The following is a 25348-nucleotide window of genomic DNA, read 5'->3' as shown; positions in this document are numbered from 1 at the left end:
ATTCTTCTATATTTCCAGTAGCATTGCACAAGGTACAGTAGAGATATTACATCAGTGATAATGAGGTAATGGAGAAGGAGGTGTAAGCTGATGAAAGAATGGAAAAAAAATTAAGTGTACATAAAATAGCCTTATTTCACCCAAAGTTGTGTATTCTGAATTTCATATTTGACATAATTATTTGACATAATTCACATTTAAATATGCTATTTAATTAGACCTTTTAAAGAAATTAAACAAACTACTGGTGAGGGTCCATTCCATAGCTGCTTTTCTTAGCCATAGTAAGGTAATGGGAAACAGAAGCAATTAGAGAATGTAAAATCTTGACATTCCTCTACTCTAAAAGAACAAATTATTTTTTTAAAAACATCACTTTATTTAACTGATATTTTCTTCCTACAAGTGATCAGCACTTAACACAGTGTGAATAATAATATCCTTAACTGTTCATGAAAGGCACCTTGGGTTTTCACAGTAGCCAAAAACCGAATTCCTAATAATACAAACATGGTGTGATTGCAAAGGAGTGTAAATAACAAGACTAATGTCTCTGCCTACCAAAACAAGTGTATTAAAAAGTGGTGTGTGGTACTCTGATTTCTCTTCAGATTACATAAATCTTCCGCCTTTTAAAAAGTGCTATGTGGCAATATCTGGGCTAGATGGCAGCGTAGGTAAACACAGATCACCTCCTCCCACATAAAAATTACAGCTGAACTACAGAACCACCGTCATTCAGAACTGCCTGAAATCTGGCTGAATGGAAGTCCTACAACTAGAGAAATAAAGAAGTCACATCAAGATTAGGAGGAGGGGCAGAGACACAGAACAAGCTGGTCTCATCACACATGTGATTGATAAAAATTGGGAGGGATCTCTCACTGGCTGCAGAGATTCCTCCTTAGGAGTGAGGGGTCCAAGCCCCAAGCAGGACCACACCTAAGTATTTTGGTGCCAAGAAGAAAAGTCCCCATAACTTGTGGCTGTAAAAACCAGTAGAGGTTGAGACTAAGGGAGACCAGCGCCTGCTAAAGTCCCAGATTATTCCTCTTAAAGGGCACATGTGTGGACTTACTCAGACTCTCTCTCTCAGCTCCAGCGCTGGGGCAGCAGCTTGAAAGGCACTAGAAACATACAGGGAGGAAGTGAATTGTCTGGTATCATGGGAAGAGCTAGAGGGGCAGCTTTCTCCCAGACAGAAATGCTGGCAGAGGCCACTGTTCCTTGATGAGCTCTCCCCCCACAGAGCTGGCAGGTGCGCACCATATCTGAGACTCCATCAACCTGGCTCACACTGTGAGCTCCACTCTGGTGATTCCCAGCTTTTAGGCCCACCCAAGCTGTTTCTAGTGTCTTTTCCACACAAATGGTTTGTCTCTGCTCATGCTTCAGCTTCTCCTAAATTCTCTCAGACAGACAGCATCTGGCCGCAGTGTGCCCTATACCTCTCACAAAGTGGCCCAAACACCAGTAATAGCAGCAGCCAGCACTGGTCCAACCTTGGCCTTGCCTGAGTATCTCTAAGCCCAGCACGAGCAGCAGCCACCTGCAGATCACTTTGTAGATCATGCCAGGCAGCCCTGGGCAGAACTCAGGTGGCAGCTGACCTTGGTCTGTACCTCCCAGAGGGCCCCAAACCCAGTGTATCTAATGGACAGCTTCAGATCACATTGGAGCATCACCACCCAACCACCTCCACAAGTGACCCACTAAAGAGGTGAACCCAGCAGACACCAGAGCCCCACTGAAGTAAGTCCAGCACTGTGGAGTAGGACCCTACACAGCTGATCCTCCATGGTAGTTGGAGGTCAGTGGTTAGTGATCACAGCCAGTCTTTGCAGCTGATCAGCCTCGCACTGACGTACCAACAACAATCAGGGCTCAACTACAACAGCTCAACTGTATATAAGTCCCCACTGGGGGTGGGAGAAGATGCATATCAAGTGCCCAGCTTGGGTGATTGGGGAGGCTGTGACACTGGACGCTTCAGAACACTGACTACATCAGGCCACTTTACCAAGCCTATGAGACATAGCAGCTCTACCTAATACATAGAAACCAACACAGGGAGGCTGCCAAAATAAGGAGACAAAGAAACATGGCCCAAATGAAAGAACAGAACGAAACTCCACAAAAAGAATGAGACAAAAATGGAAGCAGGTAATCAACTAGATGCAGAGTTCAAAACACTGGTTATAAGGATGCTCAATTAACTTAGTGAGAACCTCAACAACATAAAAAAGGACCGGTCACAAATTAAGGCTACAGTAACTGAAATGAAGAATAATTTACAGGGGATCAACAGTAGAATACAGAATCAAATCAGCAATTTGCAATATAAGAAACCAAAAAATACCTATTCTGAACAGAAGAAAACAGAATCCAAAAAAAATGAAGACAGTGTAAGGAGTCTGTGGGACAACTTCAAGAGTACCAATATTCACATCATGGAGGTGATGGAAGGACAAGAGAGAGGGTAAGAAATTGAAACTTATTTGAAAAATAATGACAGAAATCTTCCCTAACTTGGTGAGGGAAATAGACATACAAGTCCAGGAAGCTCAGAGTCCCAAATAAGATGAACCCAAAGAGGCTCACACCAAGACACATCATAATTAAATGCTAAAACTTACAGACAAAGACAGAATCATAAATGCAGGAAAAGAAAAGCAGTTAGTTATGGGAGCAGTTAGCTTCCGTAAGACTGACAGCTGATTTCTCAACAGAAACTTTCCAGGCCACAAGAGATTGGCAAGAAACATTTAAAGTAATGAAAAGAAAGAACCTAAAACCAAGATTACACTACTGCCCTGACTGGTGTAGCTTAGGGGATGGGTGTAATCCTGAAAGCCAAAGGGTTGCCAGTTCGATTCCTAGTTGGGGCACATTCCTGGCTTGTGAGTCAGTTCCTTTTCTGAGGGCATTCACAGGGCAACCATTTAATGTTTCTCTCTCACACTGATGTTTTGCTCCTTTTCTCTCCTTTCTCCTCTCTCTAAAAATAAGTAAAATCTTTAAAAAAAAAAAGATTATACTACCTACAAAGTTATCATTTAGAATTGAAGGTCAGATAAATAGCTTCCCAGACAAGAAGCTAAAGAAGTTCATCACCACCAAACCAGAATAACATGAAATGTTAAAGGGTCTTCTTTAAGAAGAAAAGATAAAAAATATAAATAAAACTGCAATAAATACGTATCTATCAACAATTGAGTCTAAAAAAGATAAACAGGCAGTCAGAGACAGACTCACGTAGAACATTTTGATGGCTGCCAGATGGAAGGACATTGGGGGAATTGGGTGAAACAGGTGAAGGGATTAAAAAGTACAAATAGGGAAGATCCAAAATGGCGGAGGAATAAGTGGAAGCTACACTAACCTCTTCCCAGGACCAATCTGGAATTACAACTAAATTGTAGAAAAATCATCTGTAATAAACAACTGAACAATAGCAGGAGAGAAGCCTTATAACCACAGACAAACAGAAGAAACAGCTTCCCCACAATGTGACTGGTAGGGTGTGCAGAGAAGGGAGAGGGATGACTGGGTTCCCAGGGGCAGCAGCTGATGTGCCAGAAGAATATTTCAGTGGCTGGGGGAGATCCCCCTGAGAAGTGTGGGGGTCTAAACCCCAAGCTGAGCTCCCCAGCTGACAATACCAGAGCTGGAAAATAACCCAGATAACATCCAGCTATGAAAAGCGGCAGGGTTTCTCTCTGCCAGACACAGACAGCTGGAGTCATAGAGAGTCTTTTAAAGGGCCAACACATAAAATTTCATTTGCAGCCACTCACCCTGGGCTCTGGCAAGTGGGGGACAAAATGGACTAGAGATACTGTAGGAAGACTGGGGACTTTGGGGAGAGAACTCAGGGAGCAGCTACCAGGATCCCGGTGCTGACTCATTACCCATTATGCAGGAGCCATCTTGCTCAGTCATATCAATCCCCTCCAAGTGGCATCAGCCTGAGGGGAAGCAACAGCCTCCCCACAGGAATTACCAGTTAAAGAACAAGTATAAGTCCATGACCCATGGACATGGATAACAGTGTGGAGATTGACTGTGGGAGCAGGGGGTGGGAGTAAGGCAGGGGAGAACAATGGGGAAAAATTGGGACAAATGTAATAGAACAACAGTAAATTTTTTTTTTTTTTTTAACAAAGAAGTACAAATAGGCCCTGGCTGGGTGGCTCAGTTGGTTGGAGCATCATCCCATACACCATAAGATTGCAAATTTGATCCCTAATCAGGGAGTATATGGGAGGCAACCAATCAATGTTTCTCACATCGACGTTTCTCTCTTTCTTTCTCTGAAGTCAACGAACACATCCGCAGGTGAGGAATAAAAAAGAAAAAGTACACATTGGTTGGCACAGAATAGTCATGGGGATGCAAAGTACAGCAAAGGAATATAGCCAATAATATTCTATTAACTTTGTATGGTGTCAGATGAGTGTGAGATTTGGGGGGATGACCACTCTTTTAGTTATGTCATGTCTAATCACTCTGGTGTATACCTGTAACAAATATAATAATGTATGTCAACTGTAATTGAGAAACAAATGAGGGAGGATCCACATGAGAGAGTAAGAGGGGAATTTCCAGATGATGATGATAGGGATGTGCCAGGACAACAGTAAGCAGTACGGTGAAAGAGCAACAAGCCCAGAGTAGAACAGCAGGATGAGGCTGCAGGGAGATGTCTGAGGAATAAAAGAAAAGAAGATGAAAACTGAGAAATTATCTGATGTGTCTGATCACATCGTGAGGAATTTAATAGCTCTGTTGGAGAGGGATCAGTGAAATGTATATAAAAATTAAGGAAATGAAAAACTGAGGCAACTATCAACTCTAGGAAAAATTAGACAAAAGAAAGGAAATAATAATCAGCAGCAGCAACTATATAGCTCAGACAATACTTAGTCATAGCATGACTTAGTTATATAACATAAACATGAATATGATTCAACCAAAATCCGTGCTATAATCCTGAGGCAGATAGAGAAGCAATAATATGGATAGCATGATATGAGTGCAGTGGTAGATCCTTAATTTTAATGAGCCAATAGATGATGACTAGAATAGAAAAAATAGCCACATAGGCACTTTACTTGGAAATAGAAAAAACTAATATAACTAAAAGTATTTGTCTCTGGCAGGGGAACTTGGAAGTGGGAAGGTGGGAATTGCCATCTTTAATTGTAAGCTTTGTGGTGTTTCAATAAAAGTGGGTATGAAATTTAAAATAAAATGTAAAAATAAAAAGCATTTATGTGGCAAATATGTAGGGATGGGCAACACTGTGCACTATTGGTGTGAATGTAAAATGATACACTGTAGAAAACAATGTAAGGTTTCCTCAAAAAATTAAAAATAGATAACTGTATTATCTAGCAATTCCACACAAAAGAATTGAAAAGAGAGTCTTGAATGGATATTTGCGCAAGAATGTTCATAGCAGTATTATTTACAATACCTAAAATGTAGAGGTGTTTGCTGATAGATGAATAAGCAAAATGTGGTATACACAGACAATAGAATATTACTTAGCCTTTAAAAAGAAGGAAATTGTTTTTTTTATTTATTGATTTTAGAAAGAGAAAGATGGGGGGGGAAAGAAACACCAATTTATGGTTCCACCTACTTATGCATTCATTGGTTGATTCTTATATGTGCCCTGACCAGAGATCAAACCTGAAACCTTAGTGTATTGGGACGATGCTCTAACCAACAGAGCTACCTGGCTAGCAACTAAAAAGAAGTAAATTCTGACATATATTACAGCATGGATGAACCTTGAGGACATACTAAGTGAAATAAGCAAGTCAAAAAACAAATACTGTATGATTCCATTCTTATGAGGTACCTAGAGTAGTTAAAATCAAAAACATGAAGTATTGTAGAACAGTGCTTGCCAGGAGTTGAAATAAGGAGAAATATGGACTTACTGCTTAATGGTATAGCGTTTCAGCTTTACAACATAAAAAGGGTTCTGGAGATGAATGGTGGTAATGGTTGCAGAACATACAAATGTACTTAAATGAACTAAATGGTCATAAATAGTTAAAAATAGTCAAGACAGTAAATTTTATGTTATGTGCGTCTTACCAGAATCTTTTTTATTTTCAATTTTATTTTTATTTTTTTAAGTATTTCATTTTTTTATTTTTTTATTGTTATACAAGTACAGCTGTCTCCATTTCCCCTCCACCATTTTGCCCCACACCCCCAACCCCTACCTCCCACCCTCAATCCTTCCCCCCTTTGGCTTTGTCCATGGGTCCTTTATACATTTTCCTTGACTATCCTTCCCCTTCTTTCCCCCATTCCCCCTCCCCTGTCCACCTCCCCTCTGGTTGCTGTCAGTATATTCTTTATTTCAATGTCTCTGGTTATATTTTGCTTACTTGTTATGTTGACTAGGTTCCATTTACAGGTGAGATCATATGGTATTTATGTTTCACCACCTGGCTTATTTCACTTAGGATAATGCTCTCCAGTTCCATCCATGCTGTCGCAAAGGATACGAAATCCTTCTTTCTTTCTGCTGCATAGTATTCCATTGTGTAAAGGTACCACTGTTTTATGATCCACTCATTTACTGATGGGCACCTAAGCTGCTTCCAGCACTTGGCTACTGAAAATTGTGCTACTAAGAACATTGGGGTGCATAGGTTCTTTTGAATTGGTGTTTCAGGATTCTTAGGGGACAATGACAGCAGTGGAATTGCCAGGACAAACAGCAGTTCCATTTTTAGTTTTTTGAGGAAAAATTCCATATTGTTTTCCACAGTGGTTGCATCAGTCTGCACTCACACTAACAATGTACTAGGGTTCCCTTTTCTCCACAACCTTGCCAGCACTTATTTTGTTGATTTGTTTATGTTGGCCATTCTGACCACTGTGAAGAGGTATCTCATTGTGGTTTTACTGTGCATCTCTCTGATGGCTAGTGATGCTGAGCATCTTTTCATATGTCTCTTGGCCCTCTGTATGTCCTCTTTGAAGAAGTGTTTATTCAGGTCCTTTGCCCTGTTTTTAATTGGATTGTTTGTCTTCCTTGAGTGGAGTCGAGTGGAAGACTTCTTTGAGTGGAGTCTTCCTTGAATGGAGTCAAATGCAGTTGTTTATATATTTTGGAGATCAAACCCTTGTCCGAGATATCACTGGCAAATACATTTTCCCATACAGTTGGTTCTATTTTCATTTTGCTGATGTTTTCTTTAGCCATGCAGAAGCTTTTTATGAGATCCCATTTGTTTATTCTTTCATTTATGTACCATGCTATAAAGGCATAACAGTGAAAATATTGCTGTGTGGAATATGTGAGATTTTCCTGCCTATATTCTTTTAGGACTTTTATGGTATCATGACTTATATTTAAGTCTTTTAACCATCTTGAGTTTATTTCTGTGCACAGAGTAAGTTGGTGGTTAAGTTTCACTTTTTTGCATGTAGCTGTCCTGATCTCCCAACAGCATTTCTTGAAGAGACTATTTTTACTCCATTGTATGCTTCTGCCCACTTTGTCAAATATTAATTGACTACAGAGACTTGGGTTTATTTCTGGGCTCTCTATTCTGTTCCATTGATCTATGTGTTCTGTTCTTATGCCAGTACCAGACTGTCTTCATTACCTTGGCCTTGTAATATAGTTTGATGCCAGGTATGGTGATCCCTCCTGCTTTGTTCTTTCATGGCCTTTGTTTTGAAGTCTGTTTTGTCTCATGTAAGTATTGCTACACCAGCTTTTTTTTTTCCTGTCCATTTGCTTAGAATATTTTTTTCCCAATCTTTCACTTTCAGTCTGTGTATGTCTTTTGTTCTAAGGTGGGTCTCTTGTAGGCAGCGTATGTGCTGGTCATGTTTTCTTATCCATTCAGCTATGCTATGACTTTTGATTGGAGCATTTAATCCATTTACATTTAAGGTTATTATTCATTGCAATTTTTCATAGGTACTTATTCATTGCAATTTTACCTACTTTATACCTGTGTTCCTCTCTCTCTCACTCTTTTTCTTCCTCTTCTTAAAGCAGTCCCTTTCGTACTTCTAGCAATGCTGGTTTGGTGGAGGTATATTCTTTGAGCCTTCTTTTGTGTGGGAAGCTCCTTATTTGGCCTTCCATTTTAATTGAGAGTCTTGCTGGGTACAGTAATCTTGGTTGCAGTCCTTTGGTTTTCATTACTTGGAGTATTCCTTGCCACTCCCTTCTGGCTTGTAGTGTTTCTGTTGAGAAGTCAGCTGCCAGCCTTATCAGGGCTCCCTTGAATATCACTTCATGTCTCTCTCCCTTGCTGCCTTTAAGATTCTGTCTTGGAATTTTGCCATTTTAATTATGATGTGTCTTCAGTGGGCCTCTTGATTGGGACTCTTGTGCTTCCTGGGCTTGTGTGACTTTTTCTCTCATCAAATTAAGGATGTTTTCCATCACTACTTTTTCAAACAGGTTTTCTGTTCCTTGCTCCTCCTCTTCTCCTTCTGGTATCCCTAGCATATGGATATTATTCAATTTCATGTTGTCCTGCACTTCCTTAACCCCTCCTTCATTCCTTTTTGGATCTCTTTTCCTTGTTTTGTTCTTTCTGGGACTTTTCTTCTACTTTGTCCCCCAGCTCACTGATTTGATCCTCTGGTTCACTGAGCCTGCTTTTGATTCCTTATACTTTGTTCTTCAATTCAGAAATTGTATTCTTCATTTCCTCTTGGCCCTTGTTAATTGTTTCTATGTCCTTCTTTTTCATGCTGATACAGTTTATAGTCAGTTTCTCGTAGTTTCCCTGTAGTTTCTGGTAATTTGCACTGAGCTCATTGAGCTTCCTTATAACCATTGTTTTGAACTCAGTATCTGATAGTTTACTTGCCTCTATTTAACTTAGCACTCTTTCTTGAGGATTCCTCCTATCTTTTCGATTGGGGGTTGTTTCTTTGTCTTCCCATTATTTCTGTGAGTCTTCATGTTTGCTTCTGCTTCTTACACATTGATCTGGTTTGACTTCCTGACTTTGTGATATGAACTTCTATGGCAGGAGACCTGTGAGATTCAGTGGTACAGTCTCCTTGATCTCCTGAAGTTGATGCTCTTGGGATGCCCTTTATGCCATTTATGCTAATTCTCTGGATGTAATTGGCTTTTGATTGTTGTGGGGTCATTCTTTGGTGGGTCCTTCTCTCTAGCTGGTTAGGACTGAGGGTCACTCCACTTACCATGTCTTGTGTGCTTTTGTGCAGGAGCTGCCAGAACAAAACCACAAAACCCAGGCAACTAACCCACACTTGCAAAAACAACTCCCCCCACCCTGCAATCCCAGTATGAACAGGAAATGAACCAGTATTAATAAGGGTGTAACCAAATTAAGTCTCTTATACAAAAAGGAGACTTTTCTTATACTGAAAAAAAAATGATTTTGAGATGGTAGAGGAAGGAGCACTAATAAGAGTTGGTAGTTGGAACAATGCAAAGAGAGAAAGTAAAATTTACATCATGAATAAAAAAGGGAATGAAGAATGTGAAATGGAGTTTTCTTTAGCCATGCAGAAGCTTTTTATTTTGATGAGGTCCCATTTGTTTATTCTTTCCTTTATGTACCTTGCTTCAGGGGACATGTTTGTGAGGATGTTGCTGCGTGGAATGTCTGAGATTTTCCTGCCAAGGTTTTCCTCTAGGACGTTAATGGTGTTATGACTTATATGTAAGTCTTTTATCCACCTTGAATTTATTTTTGAGTATGGTGTAAGTTGGTGATCGAGTTTCATTTTTTTCCAGGTAGCTGTCCAGATCTCCCAACACCATTTGTTGAAGAGGCTATTTTTGCTCCATTTTATGCTTCTGCCTACTTTGTCAAATATTAAGTGACCATAGAGACTTGGGTTTATTTCTGGGCTTTCTGTTCTGTTCCATTGGTCTATGCACCTGCTTTTATGCCAATACCAGGCTGTTTTGATTACAGTGGCCTTGTAATACAGTTTGATATCAGGTATAGTGATCCCTCCTGCTTTGTTCTTCTTTCTCAAAATTGCTGCAGCTATTCGGGGTCGTTTATGGTTCCATATAAATTTCTGAAGTGTTTGTTCTATACCTGTGAAATATGTCACACCGGTCAGAGTGGCCGACATAAACAAATCAACAAACAAATGTTGGAGAGGATGTGGAGAAAAGGGAACCCTAGTACACTGTTGGTGGGAATGCAGACTGGTGCGGCCACTGGGGAAAACAGTATGGAATTTCCTCAGAAAACTAAAAATGGAACTGCCTTTTGACCCAGCAATTCCTCTGCTGGGATTATACCCTAAGAACCCTGAAACACCAATCCAAAAGAACCTATGCATCCCAATGTTCATAGCAGCACAATTTACAATAGCCAAGTACTGGAAGCAACCTAAGTGCGCATCAGCAAATGAGTGGATCAAAAAACTATGGTACATTTACACAATGGAATTCTACATAGCAGAGAGAAAGAAGGAGTTTATACCCTTTGCAACAGCATGGATGAAACTGGAGAGCATTATGCTAAATGAAATAAGCCAGGTGGTGAGGGACAAATACCGTATGATCTCACCTTTAACTGAAACATAATCAATAGAAGAAAAAAGCAAACAAAATATAACCAGAGACATTGAAGTTAAGAGCAATCTAACAATAACCAGAGGGGAGTGGGGAGGGGGTAGTGGGGAGAGGGGTTTTCAGGAACTACTATAAAGGACACATGGACAAAACCAAGGGGGATTGTGGAGGTGGGGGAGGGAGGTGGGTTTGGCTGGGGTGAAAATGCAGACAACTGTAATTGAACAACAATAAAAAAATGTTTAATTAAAAAATTTAAAAAAGAAAAAAAGAATGTGAAATGGAGTATAAGAAGGGAAGCATATAGTATTAGGTTTAAACAGAAATTAAAATAAAGTGACAGACAGAAAAAGGAAGAAAATAAGTAAATAAATAATAAAAATATAGGAGTCAAACTGGAGAAAAAGATCTACCACAGCACTATCAACAACAGATGAGCTAAAATTAATATAGGTGGTATGGGAATAAGAGGGGGGAAAAGAGACAAAGAAAAGCTTAAGATATGTGTAGAGGCATGGGATGTGATTTTGAAGTGATAGAGAATACTAAGAGTGAGGAGCAAAAACCAAGGTAAGACAGGGAAAAATTTAAATTTGAGACAAAAAGAAAAGGAAGGAAAAAAAAAGAGGTGAATAAAGAAAAATAAAAGGGCAGTATAAAAGAGAAATAGAAGAAATAAAGAAAAAAAACAGGCTAAGACAAGACAAAATTAAAAATTTGAGAAGAAAAAAAGAGTAGGAAGGGACCATATAATTTGAGATTTGAAATACAAAATTAGTGAAGATCTAGAAATCAAACAGAAAAAATGCAACAACTATCCCATCCACAGCCAAGTAGAAAGATTGCTAAAGGTGGAGAGAGAATGAGGATATTTAAGAGTGGGGAAAAAGAATGTAAGATGACCATTGACAAGAAAATTGGTTTTGAGTGTCTGGATAGGGAAGAAATAGTAAGAATGTGGAATGGAAAGAAGTTGTAGTAAGAGAAAACAAAATTTAAAATGAATATAATGAGAGGAAGGAAGAATGTAAAGTGGTATAAGAGAAGGGAGGGTCAAAATATGTGAATTAAAATAAACTATAGTATAAAATCTAGTGACTTAATATGCACAAACTTGCTAGACAAGAAATGAATGTTAAAAAACTGTGCAGGAAAGAAAATACCACAAATCATGGAGAAGAGCTCAGTGGATTTTGTTTTGGTTGCCTCTAGTATTTACCAGTTTTTTTTCTTTGGATCTGCCTCTGGTGATGTCAGATATTGACCCCATCTGACATTAGGTAGCCAGTTAGAGACTCCCAAGGATCTACTGTCTCTAGCTGTCTCCTTCAGTTGTTTAATCTAGTCACTTTGCACTCAGCAGTCTGGCTTACATACCATAGAGTTGGCTGAATCCCTCCCGGGGTCAGGGCTATTGTTTCCCCTTAGGATGCTGCCACTCACGGGAGTGGTCTGCCTGAGCAATGACGGCTGCTGCTGTATGGGAGATGACTCAGCACCGAGATCCCAGCATCTACTCTCTCAGTTCTCTCCCCAAAGTTTCTGTTACCAGTTTCTCCTGAGGCATCTCTAGCCCAGTCTGCCCCACCTTTGCCAGAGCCCAGGGTAAGTGGCTATAAGTGAAGGGCACTGGCCCTTTAAATGGCTCTTTGTGTCTCCAGGGGTCCATAAAGAGCAACCCTGCCACTTTTTGCTGCTGGTTGCTATCTGTGTACTTTTTGGGCTCTGGTGCTCTAGACTGGGGATCCCGGGTTAGGGTTTAGACTCCACACTTCCCAGGGGGATCCAACTGGTCACTCAATTATCCCTCTGGTGTCACTGCCTATGGGCGCCCAGCCAGCTCTCTCAAGTCTCCACTACGCTCCTTACCAGACAGGTTATGCTGAAGCTGCTTCTTCTGTCTTTCCCAGGTTATAAGGCCACAATTATTTTAGTTAGAGGAAAGTAGAATGGAATTTTTCTATTTAATATTACCATAATGTGAGACCAGATTCAAGACATATCAACTTTCTTCAACAATGGCAAGTTTGTCTGGTTCTGTTTGGAAATAAATCAATTAGAGTGGCATTGTGATCCCTCTCCTTGATATACTAGTTATTGACACTGAATCATTTAAAACTGGTGATTTCATTTCATTTGTGAGTAAATGACCCCGCACTTTCTCTAACAGGTTAAATCTTAAATCTTTCAAGTAAGCTAGACTATAAATTCACTGCTTCTTAAGGACAGCCCATAAATTAAGCAGTTCTAGAACTCTTGAAGTTTCAAAAGAGAAAAAAAGTGTCCATAAAAATCCAACTATAACATCTGAAAAAAAATCTCGTATGGTTAAGGAACACAGGCATGGTTCTAAGCCAATGTTTTATTTAATTGAGCTTTAAAACGTCTACTTTAAAATTGGAAACAAAATAATTCAGGACTGCAACATAATTAATCAGAGACCAAATAAGAGATATATTTTAGGCCAAATTATAAGGGGGAACTGAAAATAAAATATTTACCTAATATATGAAGAACTAAAACATTTTATTTTATTTTTTATTTTAGAGAGAGGGGAAGGACATGAGAAAGATGGAGGGAAACACAGATGTGACAGAAAAACACTGATTGGCTGCCTTCTGTACACATCCCAACTGGGGACCACACCTGCAATGCAGGCATGTGCCCTGACCAAGAAATGGACTGGCGACATTCCACTTTGAGGGCCAATACTCAGCTAAGTGAGCCACACCAGCAGGGCAAGAAATAACTTATCTAAGAGGATGCATAAGAAATACAGAAAAATGACTAAATGTAATAACATTTTAAACATTTGAAAAACACTATAAAGGAAAAAAAGGAAAAATTATAAAAGGAACACTACAAGGTTAATAATAAATAAATTATACAGTCATAAATAATGTATAAAAGAATCCCTTAAAGCATATATATATGATCTTAAGATTTCATTCACTTACTGATCTAATATTTTTCAGCACATCCTATGTGCCATCCACTGCTGTAAGAACTTAAGATTTAGTCAGAATAAGTGATCATTTTTATTATCTTAAGGATATGTAAGGGGGAGTTACTGACCAGAAGGGGGCATGAGAGACCTAGAAATGTAATATAACTTGACTTGACTTGAGTGGTGGTGACCTGGGTGTATACTTGTATGTAAACATTCATTGAGCTGCACGTTTATGATTTGTGCGTTTTAGTATATGTAACTTGTATATCCCTTTTTTTGTGAAAGCTCATTTGTATTGCGTTTCATGGCTGCTAACTGTTCTTTATATTACTTCAATTTGAATTCAAAGAACCTGAAAACAAATTTCTGGCATAGCCAAAGAATACTACAGGTCTCAATGTGATGACAGGTATTTTAAATAACCCAAAAGGAGAAAAGAGATGAAAATTAATAGGCAAATACTAAATTAAATCATTGGGCTCTACTCATCAAGAGATAGCTCAAAAATATTAGCTGAATTTTTTCAATGCTTATTTCTCTGTTAGCCAGATAACTAAGCTGCCAGATATGAATCTAACCACTTTTCTCTGTATCAGAGTTTCTCAACAGCCACTGATGTACCAACATCACAGTTTGCACCATGCACTACTAACAGTTACTTAATTTTTTTTCTAACCTTTATCTTTATTAGCCTATCTAATAAAAGTCCATGAACTTACTGGTTTGGCCACAGGTTGCATTTTTTCCTAATACACGTAAAAATACTTAACTCCAAAAATTAAAAATGTTCATCACTATACAGGTTAGTCATTTCACACTACCACACTAAATATTGGGAGACCTACCTACAACTGTTTCACTCCTTTGTCCACACTCTCAAGACATTCACGTTCCATGTTCTGCCATAGCAACATGAGATAATGAAGAATATTAGTAAACCTGAGTGGTGAAGATGGCAGTATAGGTAAACACACCTCTTCACACAACCACATCAAAATTACAATTAAATGATAGAACAACCATTACTCAGAACTGCCAAAAATTGAGCTAAATGGAAGTTCTACAACCACAGAATTGAAGACTACATCGAGACTGGTAAGAGGGGCAGACACATGGAATGGCCTGGTCCTATTCCCACTGTGGCACATACAAATTGGCAGGGATATATTGAAGCAAGGGGTACCAACCCCACACCAGACACCACAGCCCAGTGTTCCAGTGCCAGGAAGATAATTCCTCATAACTTCTGGCTGTGAAAAACAATGGACGTTGAGGCTGAGGAAACAGAAACTGCTGGATTCCCAGGCAGTTCCTCTTAAAGGGCCCACATATCTGTTTACTGGACTCACTCCCTCTGAGCTTCAGCACTGCAGACATACGGGGAGGAACTGAATTGACCAGCATCAGGGCAATAGCTGGGGGGCAGATTTCTCACAGGCAGAAGTGCTGGCAGAGGCCATTGTTTTTTTATGCGCCCTACCCCCACAAAAGCTCAGAGCCACAGAACCAGCAAGAGGGAGCCATATCTGAAACTCCATTAACCTGGCTCACACTGTTTGCCCTACTCTGTTGATTCTCTGAGGCTCCACCCCACCTAACTTCAAGCCCACCCAAGCTGTTTCCAGTGGCTTTTCCATACAAATAGCTGGGAGATGTAGCAGCTTTACCTAACAAATAAAAACAAACATAGGGAGGCTGCCATAATGCAGAGACAAAGAAACATGGCTTAATGAAAGAACAGAACATAACTTCAGAAAAAGAATTAAACAAAATGGGAACAAGCAATCTACTAGATGCAGAGTTCAGGACACTGGTTATATGGATGCTCAATGAATTCAGGGGAAGAGCAGATGAACTCAGAGAGAATTTCAAAAGAATAATAAAGGACATGGGAACCATAAAAAAAGAACCAGCCAGAAATGAAAAATATACTAACTAAAATGTAGAACAATTTACAGGGTATCAACAGTAGAGCAGATGAAGCTGAGAATCAAAGCACTGATTTTTAATATAAGAAAGCAAAAACACCTATTCAAAACAGCAAGAAGAAAAAAAGAATTAAAAAAAAAATGAGAATAGTGTAAGGAGCCTCTGGGACAAATTCAAGCATACCAACATTTGCATCATGGAGGTGCCAGAAGGAGAAGAGAGAGAGCAAGAACTTGGAAACCAATTTGAAAAAAATAATGACAGAAAACTCCCGGAACTTGGTGAAGGCAAGAAACATATGAGTCCAGGAAATGCAGAGAGTCCCTAACAAAATGAACCCAAAGACGCCTATACTAAGACACATCATAGTTAAAATTCCAAAGGTTAAACATAAAGAATCGTAAAAGCAGCAAGAGAGAAACAGTTAGTTACCTACAAGGGAGTTCTCACAAGACTGTCAGCTGATTTCTCAGAAGACACTTTGCAGGCTAGAAAGGAATGGCAAGAAATATTCAAAGCAAAAATAAAAAACAAGGACCTACAATACAATAAGAATATGACAAGTGATCTCTACCTCAATTATCATTTGGATCTAATATTGAAGTTGCTTCCTATGGAGTCCCTGCTTTATATTATCTCACTATCAAATTGAGGATTTGTGGTCAAAGGAATGATCACTATGAAGATTAAAAAAAATCTAAAAATATCTACTGGAAGAGCTGACTGGCAGTTCCACTTATCTGACTGATCTAATAATCTACTTCAGTCTTGATAAAGCAAATGTAGGTGCAGAATCAAAGCAATGACCAGTGCTTCCAAGGACCTGGACCATAATCGACCTACACTAATAACTTAAAATGGGGAAGCTATTTACCAACCACCTCTACCTCATCACATACCTGGTTTCTAAAATTCTAAGTTATGTCCAGTGCAAAATTTAGAAATGTCTTTTAAAAAAGAAATGTAATTTCAGTAAGAAGAAAAAAATACAAGGTCTCTTCCAGCCATGTACTATGAAAAACAGAGACATTTATTGAAGAAGATAAAAGGTACAAGAAACGTTGTATATAGGACAATGACACCTCAGTCCCCTTCAAAGTAGGCACCTTGGGACCTCACACATGTCAATCACCATCAGCTGCCCCATTATATTTACCTGAATCTCATCAACAATCTGAAATCTCTTCCCTTTCAAAGGTTATTTTAGTTTTAGGAAAAGCCAGAAGTTAGAGTGACAAATCTGAGCTGTAGGGGGGCTGAGTCACCTGAATGATTTCATGTTTCACCAAAGAGCCTGCACGAGACATGAGGCATGAGTGGGCGCACTGTCATGATGAAGCTGCCAATCACCAGTTGCCCATAACTGCAGCCTTCTGGGTTATCTGAAGTTTCTACAGAGAAATGTTCAAGCTTAATGTGAAATTTGATGCAGATTTGTTGCTCTACTCAGTCATTTTGAATGTGACTGCCACACAGTACACATACTCACTCAAAGGCATCTACTGCCCCCACTGATGAGTATAGTAAAGTCGTTGTTGTTCACACATGCGCATTCCAATCCACACTTCTTGGCTGCCAGGTCACATCAACGTTGCACAAACCATTCTCGTTATATTAACAGTGGCTGGACTTTTTCCAGACAGACCTGGTGCTATTCATATATTTCTACTGTAGCCTAGGATTTATTATTCACTATATCAAGTAATTAAAATGCAATAATCAAGATTCCTCAAAATTTCTAGTATGTGAAATATAAAGTAAAATTATATGAAATAAATAGAAAATAAAAACTTTGTCCAGGAAAGCACACTATTTAATTAGAAGGATCAAAAACACACATGAAACAAAATACTGATAAATTAAAATCAATATATAATTGAACACATGTTACATTTACCTTTTCTCTTATTATTATTATTCTAAAGAATGGCAGTTTAAGAAAAGAAAAATGAAAGCATCTGGGTGCTGTTTTGAAACCAAGAGTTATATTCCTTAACCAGGATTTTTAACTTCCATTTACATGTAGTCAAAAACAAAATGAAATGCAATCTGTATCTAAAATTTTTCTTGAACTCAATATGTTCCCACTAAGCACATGCTATAGTTTTGGCAACTGCCAGTAGAGCTACTCAAATATTCATGCAACAGACTGCTTTAGTCAAGACTAGGATGTTTCTGTTAAAGAGAGACAGAAGGAGGAAAAAATACGACTTTAACATAGAAGTGTTTCAATTTCATTTCCTGTCAAGTTTTAGAATTGGTATTTAGACACTTAGCTTCTGGTACACACTTTTGCTATTGCAGCTCCAATGTAGCTAACTTCTCAAACATCATACAGATGCAGCATTGGAACCTAGAGTTGCTTACTATCAGTGATAGAGAGACAAAGGAAGACCATCAATTGCTAAGCCCTTCTAGCCAGCTGAAAGTACTTAGCATCTTCCTTAATACAAACAATATCTGTCCTAGAAAGTACAAGCCCTTGTTGAGGGCAACATCTTTGAAAGGAGAAACAAAAACAAACAAAAAACAAAAAGCAACAACACAAACACAAGCAACCAGAGCAAAAGAATAAATAAAACAATTTTTTTTTCTATTTTCAAAAAGATGTTGGGTTGGGGGATATACACTACCTCCAAAACATATTATAAAAATAGAGTGGGCCCTGACCAGGTAGCTCAGTTGGTCAGGGTGCCTATCTCATTCACTAGGGTTGAGGGTTCAATCCCCGGTTAACCAATGAATGCATAAAAAGTAGAACAAATTGATGTTTCTCTCTCTCTCTTCATTTCCTCTCTCTCTAAATTAAAAAATAAAATAAAAGTGTGATATTGGCATGCCTCATATATATTAATGAAACAGAACAGGTAGTCCAGAAATGGAACACACATACATGGTCAATTAATTTGCAACAAAGGCACCAAGAAAACCCAATAGAATAGGCACCAATGGAAAAGAATAAGGATTTCAATACAAAACGGATATTCATTTAAAAAAAAATCTTGAGATGCTTGTCTCACATCAGACAGGGACAAAGTAACTCCTTGTTTATCCTAGGTTGGCTTTTGGTCTGTGCCCATGCCTGGTTCATGCCTTGGACACATGGCGGGGGGCGGGGGGGAACCCTTGACTCTAACGATAAACACAAAAATTAACTCAAAATGATTCACAGACCTAAATATAAAAGCCACCATTTATAAAACTTTTAGAATAAAACATGAGAGAAAATCTTCACTAACTTGCGATAGGCAAAAATTTCTTAGGCAACTAAAAACACAAACCATGAAAGAAAAAACTGGTATGCTAGACTTCATAAAAATTAAAAGCTTCTCCTCTTCAAAAACAGAATTAAGAAAATGAAAACACAAGCCAAGCAGAAAATAGGCACAATACATATGTCTGACAAAGAACTATGATCCAAAATATCTAAAGAACTCTTAAAAGTTAATAAGAAGACAAAATTTTTCAAATAGACAAAATATTTAAACAATTTACAAAAAATGATGTGACAATAAACACATGAAAAAAATGTTCAATACCACTGGTCATCAGTGTGATGTACATGAAAAACCACAATGAGACACTACTACATAACCAATTGAATGACTAAAAATATTTAAACTGACAATATAAGTGTTGACAATGACGGGAAGCAACTGAAGTTCTTATATTGGTGGTGGGAATGTAAAATAGTACACCCACTCCTAGGTATTTACCCAAAAAATGGAAAATGTCTACTCAAAGACTTGTGCATGGATTTTCCACAACAGCTTATCTAGTTTTTGTAATAGCCAAAAACTAGAAACAAGTCAAATGTCTATTAATAGGCGAATGGACAAACTGTAGTTTATTCTTTCATAACAAAGGAACAATCTTTCCTTTTAGTTTCCAGACAAAAGTACATAGTCTAAACTTCCATTTAGATGAAATGTGAGAACAGACAAAACACTATATAGTGGACATAATCCAGATCATTTGTTGCCTGGGGAAGAGTTGGGAATATATGGAAGGAGAACGCAAAGTGGAAAAGTAAACAAGGGTTTTGGAGGCTGAGGAAAAAGTTCTGTATCTTGATGGTGGCAGCAGTTACACGGGTATTTATCTTTGTCAAATGCATCAAATTATATCTGAATAAAGTAGTTTTCTTTTTTTTTTAAGTGATGTTGGCAGGTTAAATGGTAGAGAGCAAGAAAGGAAAGACTACAGAAATAGTGGAACACAGAATAACACCGTAAAAGCAATTCTAGCACAGTTAAAAACTAGGAATATAATGATGAGTGTATTTAATTCCATCTATAAAATGGTAATAATAACTCACAGGATAGTGTAAAAATTAAATAAGATAATTAACACAATACCTAGTACATCATAGAAACACAACTCTGGTTACTTGAGTCTGTATCTCCCAATGTTAAGTGTTAAGGTAAAGCCAAGAAAATAAGCAATAGATACGTGGACTAAATCATGAAAGAATTTCTAGAAAAAATAATTTTAGATGCCAGTTTTAAAAGGAAATGGATGGAAAGGATGGACAGTACTGCAGGTGGAGGGAATGGTAACAGGCAGAAGAACAGAGGCAGAAAGGAGCAAGTCGTGTGCAAGAGATGGCAAAATTAGCATGCCTGTGGCAGCAAGTCTATATAAGGGAGTATGGAAAAAAGGCATCTTCCCATTTGATGCAAACACTCATTTAAATTTTACAGTAGGATCCAAAATAGTAACTTCATCCAGTTGGTGCTATGACACAAGACAAATACATTCAACTGTTTAAAGTAGGGAAAAAGAAGTAGTTCTGTCCTTCTGTTGAAAAAATATGAATGCCTAACAATCATCTGCTTCAGTCTCTTGGAGGTTAGCTCTTTCCCCAAAGAAAAAATAATTATTAAAATATAACTATAGCTAAGCAACATATGGACTTGCTGTGCAGCTGTCACTGCACTCCTAAAATTTGGAAAGCCTTTACATTTCCAGAATCTGAATTCTCTAAGCAATTGTTATTTTGAAAAACAAGACAAAAAAAAAAATCTCCTCAGAGAACTATCCAACTACAACAAGAATTATTTCATAGCATGCTACTTAACAGGTATAAAAATGGTCAAATTGTATTTGAGGAGACCTAATGTGGGCAAGATCAGGATTCTTGAACACTTATAATTTTCAAGTGTTTTTTACATGTATATATTTAAGTGTGTTTAATAAGAGTGTAGGATTAACATTCTTATGGCATTCAAACTAACTTAAATCTTTATTAAGATTCTACATGTTTGGCAGACTAACTTCTCTCTCTATATATATATAGAACAGAAAAGTGTCATTTTGACATTTTCTCTGGGAAGAGATGGCCAAGAGAGCTAGTAATAACTTACACTAATTTAGTTCCCAGAACGAGAGAAATGTAGAATGAGAACGCGATCCACAATGAAAGGCAAAACATTAATGGGTAATAATGCTGACCTTTAAACAGAATAGCAGCTATGCAGCTATGGTGAGGACTACAGGATTAAATTAACTCAAGTCTCTTATTAAGAAAGGATGTTATGTAGTAACAGCTAATAAACAAGGTTTTATCTGCTCCATCTAACCCCAGAGCGATACCCAGTTAGAGGCTTTGGTTCAGGGTAGAACATGTGGAGACTAAAGGATAACCATATCTACTATTGCTTTCCTGGGCCTAGATGTTACACATCACTGTAATAGCTGAAATGTTTATGAATACAAAAAATTACTGATGTGTTACATCATTTAGAAACATAAATAATTTTCCATTTAAAATTTTCTTTTCATGATGATATTATTTTACACTATATAATACTTTCAGTCCTAGCCAGGAGGCTCAGTTGATTGGAGCACCATCCCATACACCAAAAGGCTCTGGGTTCCATCCCCAGTCAGGCATCCAATCAATGTTTCTCTCTCACATCTTACTTGTTTTCTTTCCGTTTCTCTCTCTCCCCCCACCCACCTTTCCCCTCTCTCTCTAAAATCAATCAACATATCCTCGGGTAAGGATTACAAAAAATCCTTTTCAAAGCCTTTCCTATATATACACACACGTATACACTAAAAAGGAAGTATCAATTTTAAGAACTACAAAGAAGGAAAAAATTAGAAGATTAACAATAAAATACTAATTAAGACCCACAACTGTTTTTTTGTTTGTTTTGTTGTCGCTATTGAAAGGAGTTCTTAGGAGGCTGATATCTCTAAAGATTATTTATTGTTTTTACAATGAAGATTGCAAATCTTTTTGTATCAAACACCTTCAAATGGCTAAAGAGATTAACAAACCATGAGAGAAGTACCTTTAAGTATAGTTCAAAGGCTTTATTGCTATAAATTAACTTATTTTATTTAGAGATGGAAAAGTTGCCAGTGGTACATCCTCAGTACTCAGATTACAGCTTAGACAAAGAGGTTCAACATTTAAAGGAATAAGAAAGGTTCTTATTGAGACACCCTAAGAGCTAATATTAGATAAGCGGAGGGGGGAAAAGACCATCTTGAATCTCTTGCTGAGAATGTGAAGTATATTTTGGGCTATCTACCTTTGAACCATGCAAACCAAATAGGGATGTATATAAAAAAAAAAAGAGAATAAGAAGCACAAATGGTAGGTACAAAACAGACAGGGGGAGGTTAAGAGTAGTATAGGAAAAAGGGAAGCCAAAGAACTTATATGTATGACCCACGGACATGAACTAAGTCGGGGGGGAAATTCGAGTGGAAGGGGAGTACAGGGCGGAGGGGAATAAAGGGGAGGAAAAAATGGGACAACTGTGATAGCATAATTAATAAAATATATTTAAAAAAAAGAAAAAAGAATACACATATATCAATAAGTAAATTTAAATTAAAACTGTCCCTGGATAAGCCACTGTTTGAGTCATTAGTTTTCTCAATGATTCTTCTTTACACTTTTTTGTGTCTCTCTGTCATAATAAAGTCTTATTTTTAAAAAATAACTACATTTTTAGAAAGTTTAAACAAAACATCAAATGAAATGGGCAAAAAAATTAAAATACATAAAGGTGACAAGAAAATATTGGAAAAATAGAAGCTAAAGATTAGGAATAAGAAGAGTACATAAAATGTTAGTAGAAAAAGAACATTATGAAAAAGATGAAAACAATTAAAACTGGATAAAAATTAAAAGGAAATAAAATCAGCAACTTCGGACACTGAAAACTGGGAAACAAAAACAATCTTTTAATCAATGTAATATTATAACATAGCAAAGTTAATTCAAGCTGAACGCCTTTACTCAAACATTCTTCAAACTGAAACTGCATGGCCAGTTTTCATAAAAACTTTACTTAGCACGGAGTCTCAGGCTGGAAAGCCAAAGAGCAGAGAACACAGCTTCTTCCCTCATACCAATGGCTTCTATGCCTAATGCCCTTAGCTTTTCTAAGACACTGATGTGAGAAGATGACACATTTTTAAAAGAATTCTTAACAAGGAGCCTTTGTCTTACCTCCCATGAGCAGTCAATGAGTACAACCAAACATAGACCCACCCACATCCCACAAGTGGTGTGAATTTTCAAACAAAAATCTTAATCAGCTCTAACAAAAGCTTTTTTTTTTTTGTCAGTACTAACCTGAAAGCAGAAGGTAGACCTGCTGAGTATACTAGTGAATCTTGTTTCTAACACACTTTTCCCCCCACTATTGTTTTTAACTTGGCAAGAACTTATCCCTATAAGTGTTTACAGGTGGGTTAAGACATTCATTTTTCACATAAAATTCAAGGAAATGTATGCCTTTGAAAACCTGGCATTCCTAAGTAAATGTTAGAGCTATTAAAATCTTCAAATGGGAGGATTTCCCATCAAAATGGAGGCATTGGTAAACACGGCTGGCATCCTCGCACGACCACAGTAAAAATTACAGCTGGACTACGAAACAAGTGCCACCCAGAATCGTCAGGAAATTGAGCTATATGGAAGTCTGACAACCAGGATTTAAAGAAGCTACATTGACCCAGAAGGGCAGGAGGGGCGGAGAAGCCAAGATGCACAGACGCACAGAGACATGGAACAGGTGGTCCCACACCCATGTGTAGTGGATAAAAATCAGGAGGGATAGCTCCAGAAAGAGGGGTCCCAGACCCACACCAGACTACCCAGCCCAGGGTTCCAGTGCCAAGAAGATAAGTCCCTGTAACTTCTGACTGTAAAAACCAGTGGGGGTTGGGGCAGCAGAAAAAACTGAGGGATTTTCAAGAGACTCCTCTTAAAGGGCCTGCAAGGGACTTAGGACTTATGCAGACTCACTCCCTTTGGGCTTCAGCATTGAGGCAACAGCTAGAAGGACACCAATGACATATGGGGAGCAGCTAAGTGTCTGGTATCAGGGTGAGTGCCAAGGGACAGCTTTCTCCTAGACAAAACTCCAGAGGCCAGGCAGTGGCCATTGTCTCACTTCTGAGCCCTCTTCCCACACACAGCAACAGAACGGCAACACTATGTCTGAGATTCCAATCTGGTTTGCACAGGTTGCACCACCCTGGCGATTACCTAAGGCTCCTCCCCATCCAACTTATCAGTACGCTTTTCTACAAAGCCGCACTGCAAAGAGAGTCAAATCAGCTCTACCTAACACATAAAAACAAACACAGGGAGGCTGCCAAAATGAGGAGACAAGGAAATATGTCCCAAATTAAAGAACAGAACAAAACTCCAGAAAAAGAACTAAACGAAAAGGAGATAAGCAATCTATCACATGCAGAGTTCAAAACACTGGTTATTAGGATGCTCAAGGAACTGACTGGGTACTTCAACAGCAAAAAAAGACCCAGGCAGAAATGAAGATACACTAAGTGAAATAAAGAAAAGTTTACAGAGAACTTCTAGTCAAGATGGCAGCATAGGTAGACATGTCTCACCTCTTCACATAACGACATCACAACTGCAACTAAAATGTAGAACAACCATCACTCAGAACCACCAGAAATTGAGTTGAATGGAAGTCTGACAACTACAGAATTAAAGAAACCACACCGACCCAGACTGAGCCAGCAAGGCTATGACACATCTGAGACTCCATCAAGCTGGCTAACACTGTTTGACCTGCCTTGAAGACCCCCAGAAACTCCACCCCACTCAGGTTATAGACCCACACAAGCTGCTTTCCCATATGAATGGATGGTCTTGGCTCAGGCCTCACAACTTCCTAACTCCCATGAAATAAGCAATAGCTGGCCTCAGTGAGTCCCAGGCCCAGCACTAGCAGCAGCCAGTCTAGATTCACAGCTTGGCTTCTCATAGGAATCTCCAAGCCCAGCACAAGTAGCAGCCATCTCAGATGGTTATATAGCTCAGGCAGGGTGGCCCTTGGCAAAACCCAGGTCGGGGCTCACCTTGGCCTGCACCACCTAGGAACCCCAGGGCCAATGTACCCAGTAGACAGCTACAGACTACATCAGAGCACCACCACCCTGCCTTTGTATAGCTGATCCTTCACAGACAGTGGTGGCTGGTAGTCAGTGATCGCACCCAGTCTTTGCAACTGACTGGCCTGTGTAAATCCCTCCCATTTACCTGCAAGCAGCAACCAAGGCTCCACTACAAGAGGAGTGTATAACCAGCTCACAAGAAGGGCACACCTGGAGTACCCAGCTTAGGTGATAGGGGGGAGGCTGCTTGCAGAACACCATTTACATTAAGCCACACTACCAAGACACAGAGTCAAAGCAGCTCTACCTAACACATAAAAACACACACAGAGAGGCTGCCAAAATGAAGAGACAAAGAAACATGGCCCAAATGAAAGAACAGATCCAAACTCCAGATAAAGAACTAAACAAAATGGAGATAAGCAATCTATCAGATGTAGAATTCAAAAACTGGTTATAAGGATACTCAAGGAACTTAGTGAAGACCTCATGAGCATACAAAAGAT

At 38.6% G+C, this 25348-nt stretch overlaps 1 protein-coding gene and 1 pseudogene across 8 annotated transcripts in view; one reads left to right on the top strand and one right to left on the bottom strand.

Moving 5' to 3' along the window:
- The window catches only part of OSBPL8 (oxysterol binding protein like 8), a 179621-nt gene that overhangs the window by 135643 nt on the left and 18630 nt on the right, over positions 1-25348 (bottom strand). The gene's annotated exons all lie outside the window — the stretch shown is intronic.
- On the top strand, positions 18459-18552 carry LOC112322169 (small nucleolar RNA SNORA48; annotated as a pseudogene).

Source organism: Desmodus rotundus, chromosome 3 (genome assembly GCF_022682495.2).
Source record: "Desmodus rotundus isolate HL8 chromosome 3, HLdesRot8A.1, whole genome shotgun sequence".
In the NCBI taxonomy this organism is placed as follows: Eukaryota; Metazoa; Chordata; class Mammalia; order Chiroptera; family Phyllostomidae; genus Desmodus; species Desmodus rotundus.
Note: the sequence above shows the minus strand (reverse complement) of the source record. Positions and strands in the feature narration are given on the sequence as shown.